This window comes from Nycticebus coucang, chromosome X (genome assembly GCF_027406575.1).
Source record: "Nycticebus coucang isolate mNycCou1 chromosome X, mNycCou1.pri, whole genome shotgun sequence".
NCBI classification, from domain to species: Eukaryota; Metazoa; Chordata; class Mammalia; order Primates; family Lorisidae; genus Nycticebus; species Nycticebus coucang.
The window spans coordinates 29,206,899-29,220,694 of NC_069804.1; the positions used below are offsets into that span (position 1 = coordinate 29,206,899).

Below are 13,796 nucleotides of genomic sequence, written 5' to 3' on the forward strand. Positions count from 1 at the left end.
TGTTCCAAAAATATGGGGATTTCCTTCTTAATCTCATCTATAACCCATGTATCCTTCAGCATAAGGTTGTTTAGCTTCCATGTTTTTGTATGGGTATGCAGGTTCCTGTTGTTATTTAGTTCAACTTTTATTCCATGATGGTCTGAGAAGATGCAAGGAATAATTTCTATTTTTTTAAATTTCCTGAGGTTAGATTTGTGGCCTATGATGTGGTCGATTTTGGAGTATGTTCCATGGGCTGATGAGAAGAATGCTTATTCAGTTTTTTGGGGATGAAATGTTCTGTAGATGTCTGTTAAGTCCAGATGTTGAATGGTTGAGTTTAAATCTAAAATTTCTTTGCTTAGCTTGTTTTTGGAGGATCTATCCAGGACTGCTAAAGGGGTGTTAAAATCTCCAACTACTATGGAAGTGGAGGAAATCGAGTTGCTCATGTCTGTTAGAGTTTCTCTTATAAATTGAGGTGCGTTGTGGTTGGGTGCATAAATATTAATAATTGAGATCTCATCATATTGAGTATTACCTTTAACAAATATGAAGTGTCCATCCTTATCCTTAATTATTTTGGTTGGCTTAAAGCCTATTGCGTCTGAGAACAGGATTGCAATGCCTGCTTTTTTCTGCTTTCCATTTGCCTGGAATATAGATGACCATCCCTTCACCTTGAGTCTATATCTGTCTTTTAATGTAAGATGCGATTCTTGGATGCAGCAGATATCTGGCTTGAGTTTTTGTATCCAGTCTGCCAACCTATGCCTCTTTAGAGGACAATTTAAACCATTCACATTAATTGAGAGTATTGATAAGCCTTTCGAAAGACCGGTGGGCATTTTTAATCCTTTTGCTACTGTGGAAGTTGGAATTTGATCAAAAATTTTTTGGGTAGGTTTACTTTTGTGGTGGAGAATTACGCTGGTCTTTATGGAGTATAGGTCTAAGAATGTCCTGGAGAGCTGGTTTAGTTGTGACAAATTTCTTCAACATGTGAATGTCGTTGAAGTATTTAATTTCTCCGTCATAAATGAAGCTCAGTTTAGCTGGGTACAGGATCCTGGGTTGAAAGTTATTTTGTTTTAGGATATTAAAAGTCGATGACCATTCTCTTCTAGCTTGAAAGGTTTCAGCAGAGAGATCTACAGTTATTCTGATATTCTTCCCCTTATAGGTAATGGTTTTCTTTCATCTGGCAGCTTTCAGAATTTTCTCCATATTAACTTTAGTGAAATTGATTATGATATGTCTGTGGGATGTCTTATTTGGGTTGAGTCGTGCTGGAGTTCTGAAACTGTCTGCTATCTGAATTTCGGAATCTCTTGGCGTGTCTGGAAAGTTCTCCTTCATAATCTCATGGAGAAGAGACTCTGTGCCTTGTTAAGCCACTTCGTCACTTTCGGGGATCCCTATAAGACGAATATTGGTTTTCTTCAAATTATTCCAGAGCTCTCTGAGAGAGTGGTCTGTTTTTGCTCTCCATTTCTCTTCTTCTTTGAGGGTTTGGGAGCGTTTGAAAGCTTTGTCTTCAATGTCAGAAATCCTTTCTTCTGCTTGCTCCATTCTGTTACTGAGGGATTCTACTGTGTTTCTCAGATCTTTGAGGGATGCAACTTCTTGTCTCAATGTGTCGAAATCTTTGGTCATTTGGTCTTTGAATCCATTGAATTCTTGAGATAACTTTTGGAATTCTAATTCGATCTTATTTGCTATCCAGATCCTGAATTCAATTTCTGACATCTCAGCTATTTGTTTGTGCATGGGGTCTTGTGCTGTTTCTGCCCCATTGATCCTTGGGGGAGTTGATCTACTCTGATTATTCATATTGCCAGAGTTTTTCTGTTGATTTCGCCTCATGATTGTTTTTCACCGTTGCCTCTGGCTGTCCTCAGAGTTGGGGAGGTATCTCTCCAAAATTAGACCCCAGCGGGATCACTCTGTTGTTGCTGGATCTTTGTAGGGAGTGACCCTGTGTAGTTCCTCTGGGGCTGCTCTAGCTAGGGAGTTCTGGTTGTGGAAGCAGCTCCGGTTTGTGACACACCCGGATCCAGCAACAGAGCTGGGGTTGGTGCGCAGGGTTCTGGGAGTGCCAGGCGCCCAGTGACTTTGGCACAGAGAACCCAAGGCTCCAGCAGTCTCTGGCCAGGAGAAGAGCTCTGCACAGAGGCAGGGAGGGCTCCAAAGGGCATGCAGCTACCAGAGTCCCTGTCCAGATAAACAGGCTAGTGTGGAAGCTGTGAGGACACAGGAGGGAGGACGCAGGATTGCGAGGCTCCCACAGTTCCTGGTCAGGGAATGTGGAGGCCTGGTGGGTGCGGGTCACCGGTCGGGGGTTGCTGCACAGCTCTTATGGAGGTCTGGGAAGCGCCAAGCCCAGGAGTTTGAGGTTGCTATGAGCTGTGACGTCACAGCACTCTACCCAGGGCAACAGCCCAGGGCTCCAGTGTGCCAAAACCCGTCTCACTCTGCCCCTAAGGATTAAGGCTGTAAAGGCAGCTCAGTCCCCGCCTTTAGGCTGCTCAGTCAGTAGGTTACTTTGACCCACCCAATCCTTGCTCTGAGACTCTGAGGGCGGAGATTACCGGGGCAGTTCTTTCACAATGGCTTCCTGCGCCCAGCTCAGTGACTCAGTCTGGGGCCCTAGACAATGCCCAAAGTTCTCCATACTCCTACTCAAGCTCTCCCCAAGCCAGTTCAACTGCCAAGTCCAAGAACACCAAAACAGTTCACAGGTAAGGCCTTTCTGGTTTGCAGTCTCACTGCTGCTTGTACTTACGGTTGCCAGTATAATTAGGTTGATCGAACACACGCAACCACTTGCCAGTTTTCCACTGTTTTTGTCCTCCTCTTGGGGTCCAGAAGTCCCTTGCTGGCTCCCTGTATCCTCAAAGAGATGATTATAGGCAGATCCCACCGGCCAGAGATGCCTGGAGTCTTGTCTCCCCAGACTCGCTGTTCCCAGTTGCCCTACCATGGTTTTTAAAAGACATTGAATCTCACTCTGTCACCCAGGCTGGAGTGCAGTAACATGATCATAGCTCAATATAACCTCAAATTCCTGGGCTTAAGCAATTCTCCTGCCACAGCCTCCTGAGTAGCTGGGACTACAGGTGTGTGCCACATGGCCAGCTAAATTTTAGAGGTCTTGCACTCTTGGCCTCAGGTGATCCTCCTACCTTGGCTTCCCAAAGTGCTGGGCGTACAGTCGTGAGCCACCGTAACTGGCCTAACCACTTTTTTTTTTTCCTTTAATATGAGAAGTTGACAATTGGTACTCCATAAATTGTGAGGGTAACTAGTAATTCTTTAAATTCTTTATTTTTTATATTATAATAACATTTATTAAGGAATGCAATACCACTGTATATCACTTGTTTGGTTCACATTCTCATAGAAATGCTATCGTGTAAATAAAGATACAATATGTATTAAGAGATTTATTACAAGGAATCAGCTTACAGACTTGTGGCTGTGTGTGAGACAAGTCCAAATTCTGTAGTGCAGTGTGTCAGAAAAGGTAGGCTGGAAATCTTGGGCAGAAGCTGCAGCTGCATTCTATAGACAGAATTTCTTCTTCAGAAAAGCCTTAGCTCTGCTTTTAAGGCTTTTCATCTGATTGAATTGAATCAGGCCCAACCAGATTATCCTAGATAATCTTTCTTACATAGATTAAACTCACTAGGTCAACAAAATACCTCCACAACAACATCTATATTAGTTTGATTGAAAATGGCACAGTAGCTTAGCCAAGTTGACAAACAAAACTGACCATGACAGGTATGTACTTATATTGTTCTAATTGTTCAGATTCAGGACTACAAGTTTAAGAAAGTTAAAATAAATCATTACAACTAGTAAATGATGCAATATTGAACTCAAGTCTGTCTAATACCAGAGCCCATATTGTAAAACCTAGAATCTGAACAGGAAAACTGTCATTTAACCACGTACCTATTAAAGAAATAATGCTTCATGCATACACAGACACACACACACACACACACACCCCCAATCATCACCACCACCACATAGCTATTGAGAAAAAAAAAAAGAAATATTTAAGATATTTGAATGCATTCATTAATATTGTGGGGATTGACCAGCATTTTCATTAATTCAGTGGGCTTATTTTCTTTTTGGAAGCTGTGAAAAATGATCTGTTCATTATAAATTAAAGTAATCTTGGAAATAATTCGACAGTCAATCATCATTTAATAAAATTGAAATAAAATGTCAAGAGTAAACTATAAAAGACAATGGGATCACTCATAGTAATTACTGTCAGTTTAAACTGAGGAAAACAGAATCTGGTTTCTACCATTATCAGAATGAGGTAGTAATGAACCACAAATGTGAATCTGTAAACTATTACATTTAATTTATTGAATTTCTGCCTATTGAATTAATGAATAAGTGGCAGAAATTTGTAAAACTGTCTCTCTAAAACACTTAGATTACAGAATCGCAGCTAGGGAAATATTTATTATTTTATTATTACTGATTGAATTTGTGATACATTTTATTCTGCTGTGTGTGTTCAGAGATAGCTCTGAAATAGGTATCTACTTTGGCAAACAGAAGAGGCTAAATGGAGGACATTGGCTCCCCACAGAGGGCTGAAATAAGGAGAGAGAAAAAGAGTAAAAACACAGGTACAACGACCAAAAACCCATTTGAAATATGGCATTTGTTCTGGAGTTTCACTTTTTCTAATGACACTCTAGCTCATAAAGTTTAAATCATTCGTACATGCCTTGTTTCACAATTTCACCATTTTAGTTTTGTTCAAATATTAGAAAACTTCCCAATTATATTAAACATGTATTTGAGTAGCATTTCTGCTTTCATTATTTTCTTCGTAAAATCAGCCTTATACAAAGAGCAAGACTATGTCCTTCTCTGCAAATATTCATTATCCTTATACTGAGTCTCTGCTCAGCATGTGATCCTACCCATAGACTGCAAGAAATTCCATCCTTTCTAGATCCCAAATTACTACTCCATCCTATGTCCTATTATTCTCCAAAACAAATGTTTTCTTCCACTCATACTGGGCTGCTCATTCCCACCATGTTTATCATATACACTCCCAGACCCACAATTCTGCTCACACTATAGGCTAACAGTGCCCTCCCCCCTCCTTTCTGTCTACTTCCAAGCCCAGATCATATGAAATTTCTTTTAGCCTGATCTCTCCCTGTACTGAACTCAGATAAGAGATCAAATCTGACAGGGGCTTGAAAATAACAGGCATCTACTTCTTGAACACCTTCGATTATTGTCAAGTCAGAAGATCTGTGTCCACTGAGATTATGTTTGAAACCTATAGTAAAGGAGAATTCATTACTTTTTAGTGAAGTACAGTCTTTGGACAGTTTTGGAAGGTAGAATATTCTTTTATCAAGATCTTCCTTGATACAACTTATCATTTCTTCCTTACTTTCCTATCCTTCTAGGAACTTCTTCACAGGAAGAATAAGTTTTTATTCTCTAATACACAACACAATACTGGTCATGTTGTAGATGTTCTAAAAATAATAATATACACACACAAAACATGTATATATACAATGTGTTTTTGAGTAGTTTCTCTTTCTTACTCACTTATCTCTCACTGTATGAACAATAATTTGTTTATGTGCTTCAGAAGAAATGAACAAGTAGACTCTGACCTTCATAATTCACAATAGACTTAACATTCTACTAGTTACTCCACATAGAAAGATAGCCTATGTTGACATTTTCTAATTTTATAGTTTTGTCATCTTTCTAACAGAAATTTCACTTATATTCATTAAACCCAAACCCAACTGTCACTACTTCTACTATTTATTTTTATCCCTCTTAAAAAAAATCCTGTATCTTTCTTATCCTGTTTGTAACATTGGTGTTTTGGGATCCCAAATTACTGGGATAGGATATATTTCATTCTTATTAAATTTGTGCTATCATATTAGGCCTGTGACCCCCCATCAAGAAAGATCCTTATTAGATTTCAAATCTGTTATTCCCTATCCAATTACATAGCCAGATTCATATTGGTGACAAATTGGGTAATTATTCCTTATGAGACTCTATCTGTATCATTGGCTTAAAATATTGAATAGAAGATGAAAAAGACTGGAACCCAGCATTAGAAGTCAGTCTCTTCCATCTTTCTGTCTGTCTGTCTTTAAATTGATACATTAATATATTCTTTTGGGGGGTTGCGCCTGTGGCTCAAAGGAGTATGGCGCCAGCCCCATATGCCGGAGATGGCAGGTTCAAACCCAGCCCCAGCCAAAAACAGCCGCCTATATATACCTACTTCTGTGGTAGGAACTAGTTAAGGTACTATGAAGAGATCTTTTCGTAGTACCTTAACTAGTTCCTACCACAAAAGTAAACATTGGTGGCATGAGCTTCATGATAGAATTTAAAGGAATGATGTGCACTATTTAAAATAAATGAATTAATAATAGAAATATAAGATATTAGTGTAATCATACAACATTTGGGAGATTACATGTACATGCATCTTGAAATTGTTAGTAATCTTTATTATATATATTCTCTCTGTCTATTTAGCTTATTAGTTATTTAATTTTAAATCTGAGTCTCACATAATTCTGTGTTGCAGTAACGTAACAGTACACCTTACATAAAACAAAAACCGATCTATTATTGCTTAATATGAAAGGAATTAATGGCAAAGAAGAGTAACTCCTAGGAAAGAAAAATATGTGGGATGAGTGCTAAGAAATACTGAAACTGAGAAAAAGAGTTCAAGAATAATTTTCGAAAATATCATTACTTCATTCTAGAATAAAATGCATTTGAAAAATATTACGAATAATGTAAAATAGGATACTGATAAACATTACCCTCAAGAAATAACACATAATCAATGCTGTTTAATGTTTCTGTAATTTGTATGTCACAGCTACTTAAAACTCCTTAGTTGTGCTACACTGTTGCTGAGATTATTTTATTATTTGTTTGGACAGACATAAAGACTGTTTAGATAGTTAAACTGATGAATTCACAGACAATTATATAAGCCTGTGCTGTTCATGTTGTTAAATAATCAGGTAAGATTTAGCACTTGAACAAGTGTCATTTGTTTCTGAGTCTCTCTTTGTGATCAGGTGATTAGCATTACATATTGCCAAGAATAAATGTTTCCACACTTCAGAGATCAGGAAAATAACCACACTTTAATTGTCAGGATGTGGATAAGCACTGTCTTGTAAATGGTAGTATAACCAAACATTTATGATATCTTTTAAATATAATCTCATATTCTCTGAATGCTTTTTGTCTATTAGAAATTCCATACTGTTTGTCTGACTTAATGACTCATGAAAATGTAACCTAAAAGTGAAAACACTGAGAACATAATAAAATAAACAATGGCATTAAATCACTAGTGATACAGTCAATTTCTGTTAATAGTCTATACTTGTAGACAAGTAACTGTGCTCTCCTGTCTTAATTCTGTTTCAGTTAACAGTATCTCTATCCAATTTCAGCAGAAGATATATTTATTTAATTTTGATTTCAAAATATATATTCTCCTATTACAAAGTAATAGTTCTGAGGACATTTTTTAAAAGACAGAAGCATAGAGTAAGAGGAAAGCGTTTTCATTCAATCACTTAGGACCACCAACTAAATTTTAAAAATCAGTCACTGTTAGTATCCTTACAGTTTTCTTTTATAAGATTTTAAATATAGGCTGGGAGCCTATAGTTCAAGTGGTTGGGGCACTAGCCACATACACCAAAGCTGGCAGGTTCAAATCCAGCCCGGGCCTGCCAAACAATAATGACAACCGCAGCCAAAAAATAGCCAGGCATTGTGACAGGTGCCTGTAGTCCCAGCTACTTGAGAGGCTGAGGCAAGAGAATTGCTGAAGCCCAAGAGTCTGAGGTTGCTATGAGCTGTGACACTACGGCACTCTACCCAGGGTGACAGCTTGAGACTCTATCTCAAAAAAATAAATAAATAAGTAAGATTTTGATTATAATCTACATACTGTTTGGTAACATTCCCTTTTTTTCTTAGCAATGCATTCTGAGCACTTTTCATGTCATTCAATATTCTTGTAACACATCATTTTAAAGTAATAAAATTCTATGCCATGGCAGAATTTATTTAACTAATCTCCTTGATGAGTATTTAAATTGATTTTGATCTATTATGAAAGTAAAAAGCTTGATGTTTTTAAAATGCCTTTCTAAAAAATGAATGCATACAATTCTGGGCCTGGTTTTGTATAAGGAGTATATATTTCTTTTATGTATATTCAAAGGAGCTCATCTTCTAGTCTCTGTTTAAAATCGCAGAATCTAGCGGGGCATTGTGGAAAGCGCCTGAAGTCCCAGTTACTTGGGGGGCTGAGGCAAGAGAATCATTTAAACCCAGGAGTTTGAGGTTGCTGTTAGCTGTGATGCCATGACATTCTACCAAGGGTAACAAAGTGAGACTCTGTCTCGAAAAATAAATAAATAAATAAATAAATAAAATTGCAGAGTGATGTTAATGCAATGAAACAAATGGTTAGCTCAAATAAATTTGTTTTTAATTTGGCTGCCAACATAATACAAAGTTATGTTGCAGCTGGATTTTATTTTTTTATTTTTATTTTTCTGTTTTTTAGTATTTTATCATAATTATGCTCAACTCATATAATGTTTAATGCATTCTGATGGAAACTTTCAGATGCCTCCATTAAATCCTATATTTGAAGTTTGAAATAACTTGCTATTGTACCTGACTAATATTCCTTAGCATAGAAGTTACTAGTTTAAAATAGTTGTATCTATTTATTGGTTCATTTGTAAAGCACAGGGAACCTTAAAAATCATATTAATGTCTATTCATATGATTTACTAATGTAAGACTTTTTAGACTAAGTTTTACTGAGACAGACTTAATAAGATTTATAAAAATAGTGAGTGGGTGGTGCCTGTAGCTCAACGGAGTAGGGCGCTGGCCCCATATGCCAGAGGTGGCAGGTTCAAGCCCAGCCCTGGCCAAAAACTGCAAAACAAAACAAAACAAACAAAAAAAAACAACAGTTACTAAATTTTTAAGGTCAAAGGCAATCTTCCATAATTTTTGGAAAACTTCTTTAAAATGTTATCTATCTTATCTGGTTTGACCTGACATCTAAAATATCTATATATACCCCGTTTCCCCGAAAATAAGACATCCTCTGAAAGTAAGACCTACTTACAGGAACCATAAGATGTCCCCTGAAAATAAGACCTAGCGCATCTTTGGGAGCACACCTTAAAATAAGACTTTATTTTTGGGGAAACAGGGTAGTATATATATTTTTTCCATTTCTTTGCTTATGCATGATATTTAGGGTCAGATTGGTCCATAATGCTATCACAATTTTAATCAAATGCAATTGTAAGAGAAAAATGACAATGACTATTTCTATTGTATAATAAGAAATATATATATGTAGCATATTTGATAGACTTAATTTTGTCAGATAGTTATTAAAATTAGATAGAAATAGTCTGTTTGTTTTTTTAAATTGAGACAGAGTCTCACTTTTTCACCCTCGGTAGAGTGCTGTGATGTCATAGCTCACAGAACCTCAAACTCTTGGGCATAAACGATTTTCTTGAAATGCCTGGCTTTTTTGTTGTTGTTGTTTAGGAGGCCTGGGATGGATTCAAACCCACCAGCCCCGGAGCATGTGGCTGGCACCCTAACCAGTGAGCAACGGCACCAGCCTAGCAGTAGTCTGTTGAGATATTAAATATTAGTCCTAGCTTTTCTTGAATAGCAGAAATTAAGTATGCTAAAAGACTTCACAATCTTCTTCACACATTTCTGACTTTGTTTCAAATTAGACACTTTTGAAAAACATAGTTTTTTATTTTTTATTTTTATTAAATCATAACTGTGTTCATTGATACATTTATGGGGTTCAGTGTACTGCTTTGATATACAATGCGAAATACTTACATTGAACTGATTAACACATCCATCACAATTATACTGTTTTTTTTAATAGTTTTGCAATATACCATTGCATCATGCACATTAGGCAAGGACCCCACAAATACCCTCCCACCTCCTGCCTCCCGTCTCCCCTTCCCTCTTCTCTTCCCTACTACTTTCTGGACTAGAGTTATGTTTTACCATTCATATTAATGTGTAGATGATTATATATTGATATCATAGTAGTATTGAGTACTTTGGATACTTTTTTTCCCATCATTGAGATACTTTACTAAGAAGAATATGTTCCAGCTCCATCCAGGTAAATATAAAAGATGTGAAGTCTCCATCTTTTTATGGCCGCGTATTAGTCCATGGTGTACATATACCACAATTTGTCAATTTATTCATGGATCCATGGGTACTTGGACTGTTTCCGTGTCTTGGCAATTATATTTAACTCAAAATATATGCTGAGTTTTCATTTTTAAAATGTTTTTACTTAAAAAATAAAAAAAAACTTAAACATGACCAAGTCTTACCATTATATGCAGCTGTATTTATCCAAGTGCATTTGTTTAATATAGTAAGCACAATCTAATTTTTAAAAAAAGTAGATTTGTAAAACCTAAAGAATTATGGTAAAATCAGTCAAATGGTGAACTTAACTGGACTTCTTTAATGCCATGAACTTGACATTTACTATTTCCTTTAAAATATAATCCTTTCTTTTCCATTATTTATGAAAATACCATGCCAATGTTAGTGGAAGCTGTCACCTGAATACAGCCATAGGCAGTATCAGATGCTTTTCTAGGTATAAAATTTTTTATTTATTTATGTTGATCAACAATAATTCTCAGTAAATTTTTCCTGGGTGAAGATGTGAATTTGAAGAAACAGTAGCAGCAAAATTATTGTTTGAATGTGCTAATTAATTTTAAATGTCCTTTAAGTTAAATCACCTTTAAAATTACATTTTCATTTATTTTTATGAAAACATTTTATGTCATCTCAGTGTAATAAATAAGTATTCTTTAGATTTCCAAGTTAACTGCTGATGAGGGAAAGTAGAGCATGAAACTCTTGCAGGTATTTTTCAAAGTTCTGAAAAACCTTTCTGCAAAAGTGTATTGAACAAAATTGCTTCTCGGCCTTTTGGCTAAGATCAAGTGTAGTATGTTGAACAAAGATATATTTTCTTTAGATTTATGAATGAAATATCAAGAGATTTGGACCTTAAATTTAGTTAAAATGTTTCTATCAGTGTTTTCCAACCTCCTTTATCTAATGGCACACTTGAACCTATAGTTAAACTTGTGTGGCACATTTAAATTATGTTGATCAAAAAACAGTATAAAACAAAGAGTATACTTACTGTACTTTGAACTTCTTTAGAATATATATATATATATATATTTTTTTTTTTTTTGCAGTTTTTGGCTGGGGCTGGGTTTGAACCCGCCACCTCTGGCATATGGGGCCAGCACCCTACTCCTTTGAGACATAGGCGCCACCCAATATATATATATATTTTTTGTTTAGCAGGCCTCAGCCAGTTCAAACCTGCCAGCCCTGGTGCACAGGGCCAGCTCTCTAACCATTGAGCTACAGGTGCCCAGCCTAGAAAATAATTTAATTAATGATTTTTTAAATTTTTTGCAGGACACCAGTTAAAAATCACTAGTGTATGTCAGTCTTTTAAATGAATTATATGATGTTAAAGGAAAGCTAGAGAATTTTTTTTATTGTGCTAGTGTGAAATACAGCTTTCCTACTTGTAACTATAAAAAGTGTATAATAAATTGTGGCCTTGCTATCTACCTGTAAGAATTTGCCTGTCTTGTTTTCCTAAAGTACACTTTGAATGGGTCTGTGTGAGTTATTTAAATTAAATCTTTGGTAAAGTTAGTTAAAATGTCCTTTGCTGGCCTGGTAACAATCAAGATGGAGAATCTGAACTAACTTATTTGAAGTTTCTCGGTAGCCTCTTACTTAACTTCATCTACCACAAATTGTACAGGTGCTTATAAGAACTTTATTTAAGTAAATTTAGAATAGGATTTAAGTAAAAGAGTTTTTAAAAGCTAGAGAGAAAGAAGCTATTCAATAAACATATGAAAAAAACTAGCAAAATAGAAAAATCACATTATAACAAAGATATTTGTACCAGAATGTTTATTGGAGCCCAATTCATAATTGCTAAATCATGGAAGAAGCCCAAGTGCCCATCAACCCACAAATGGATTAATAAATTGTGGTATATGTACACCATGGAATATTATGCACCCTTAAAGAAAGATGGGGACTTTACCTCTTTCATGTTTACATGGATAGAGCTAGAACATATTCTTCTGAGCAAAGTATCTCAAGAATGGAAGAAAAAGTATCCAATGTACTCAGCCCTACTATGAATCTAATTTATAGCTTTCATATGAAACCTAAGAATTATAACCTAACCAATTATAACCTAAGAATATGGGGAAAGGGGAAAGGGAGGGGGGAGGATAGGTGGAGGAAGGGTAATTGGTGGGACCACACCCACAGTGCATCTTACAGGGGTACATGTGAAACTTACTAAATGTAGAATATAAATATCTTAATACAATAACTAAGAAAATGCCAGGAAGACTGTGTTAACCAGTATAATGAAAATATGTCAAATTGTATATAAAACCAGTGCATGGTGCCCCATGATTGCATTAATGTACACAGATATAATTTAATAAAAAAAAAGAAAGAAATAGAAATAGGCAAAGTGATGGTCTGCAGAGAGAGGTCACCTTAAGTAATGTGAAACATATTTCATATTAAGAACTGATTGAAATTCCTCAGTTCAAGTGAAGTCATAGAATTACCAACTCAAAAAATATTAATACTCTACTAGGTAACTATCTCAAAGATAGGTTTTGATAATAATTAAATCAAATGAATAATTAAATAATTAAATTCAAAATCATAATTAAATTCAGGGGTGACGTGATTCCTTCCTGGCCATTCTGATTTCCAGTGATTTATTAATTAGATTTAGTTGATTCTGTGGATTATTTATATAATAAGTATAACAGAAAGTATAACACAGATCTTCAACAAGGCCATGCCGAAATTGGGGAGAAGGAAATACCTAAGTAGCAGTTTATTTTATATAAAAAATGGTTCCTAAAGAATGTAGTGACATTATTAATATTATATTGATGAACAATTTTGTGTTGAATTACTGTAATACATTTTATTATCTATTCATACTTTTATTTTTTTTTGTAGAGAGAGACTCACTGTACCGCCCTCTGTGGCGTTACACAGCTCACAGCAACCTCTAACTCTTGGGTTTACGCGATTCTCTTGCCTCAGCCTCCCGAGCAGCTGGGATCTATTCATACTTTTAAATAAATGTAAACTATGTTCTAGATACAAAAGATTATATATGTCGTAGAGAGTTTTTTAAAAAATTAACTCTTTTGAAGCAGCTACCAGTTTTGAAAATAGAGCAGAACACCACTATACCTAAACCCCCTGGAGTATGGCCACCTGAATCTTATCTCCCATTCGTCCTTCAGAAGTAACCCCTGTTCTCAATTTTATGTTACTTATTTCTTTTTCGTTCTTCATAATTTTTACTACATATTCTATATGTATAACTAAAAAATATATGGTTTGATTGTATGTAATTAAAAAAATACTTTATTTTATTTTATTTTATTTTTATTTTAGAGACAAGGTCTCACTCTGTCACCCAGGCTGGAGTACAAGGCCATGATAATAGCTCACTGCAGTCTCAAACTCCAGGGATAAAGCTATCTTCCTGCTTCAACCTCCCACAGTAGCTGGGACTAGAGGCGTGCACCGTCACACCAGGGTAG

At 35.8% G+C, this 13,796-nt stretch overlaps 1 pseudogene; it reads left to right on the plus strand.

Moving 5' to 3' along the window:
• Nucleotides 1-11,078: 11,078 nt before the first annotated feature.
• LOC128578570 (uncharacterized) lies at nucleotides 11,079-11,245 on the plus strand (annotated as a pseudogene).
• The last annotated feature ends 2,551 nt before the right edge of the window (nucleotides 11,246-13,796 follow it).